Source organism: Apis dorsata, unplaced genomic scaffold (genome assembly GCF_000469605.1).
Source record: "Apis dorsata unplaced genomic scaffold, Apis dorsata 1.3 scaffold_292, whole genome shotgun sequence".
NCBI lineage: Eukaryota > Metazoa > Arthropoda > Insecta > Hymenoptera > Apidae > Apis > Apis dorsata.
Window position 1 is genome coordinate 1,076,597 of NW_006263567.1, and position 758 is coordinate 1,077,354.

Below are 758 nucleotides of genomic sequence, written 5' to 3' on the forward strand. Positions count from 1 at the left end.
ATCCTGCTCATTCTCGTTCCGTGAATCATTGTGAGAGACCGGCTTTTCGTTCTTTTGCGCCGCAACCAAGACGTCGTTTCGGTTACCTCGAGCGGAATAAATATCGAAAACGATCGGTTTGAATATCTGATCGCGTTGAGAATTTATAGAGTGTAAAATGTAAACGATCGGCATTGATCGTCTCTCTTTCGTAGTATATATTCTTAGTTCGATTTCAAAGCGAGTCTCGTACGATTTTCAAATTATTCCATGCGAATTTTCTAACTATCTTCTGGCCAGGATGCGAATGTTGAACGGATCGAAAAAGGGGGTTAAAGATATAACGCGGTGTGCTCGCGACATCCAGAAGCTCGTTAAAATAGGAGGCGGACGGTTCAATCGTTCTCCTTGTTAGCCAAATTGGATAACGAGTCTTTCGCGTCGAATAATTGGCCGATTCGTGGCGGAGAGAGGAGACTTCGTGTGTTCTCCTCTCGTGGAAGACAAATCAATTCTACTCCGCCGATGTTACTCGTCCTCCTTGCACGTGCTCCTCCGTCGCACGTTCTTTCTATGTTTCTTACGATGATCGCGAATAAGAATCATGCAAATTTCAATTTTTACGAAACTGCACTTCAAGCGATCTGTTTTACCGTCTAAAAATTTCGTATCGTGTGCGTTCCGTAGATTCTTGTATAATATTTAAATTTTCCAACAACTCGTCGATAAAACTCGACGGACTTTGCATCATTGAATAACATTTCAACATTTTTTTTTTT

The 758-nt window shown here is 41.7% G+C and overlaps 2 protein-coding genes and 1 long non-coding RNA gene across 3 annotated transcripts in view; 2 read left to right on the top strand and 1 right to left on the bottom strand.

Moving 5' to 3' along the window:
* Window positions 1–758, top strand: part of LOC102672661 (headcase protein) — a 146,868-nt gene that overhangs the window by 55,853 nt on the left and 90,257 nt on the right. The gene's annotated exons all lie outside the window — the stretch shown is intronic.
* LOC116185808 overlaps window positions 1–758 on the top strand; it is a 20,550-nt gene that overhangs the window by 18,639 nt on the left and 1,153 nt on the right. The gene's annotated exons all lie outside the window — the stretch shown is intronic.
* Window positions 1–758, bottom strand: part of LOC102673112 (venom serine protease inhibitor) — a 10,458-nt gene that overhangs the window by 3,109 nt on the left and 6,591 nt on the right. The window lies entirely within an intron of this gene.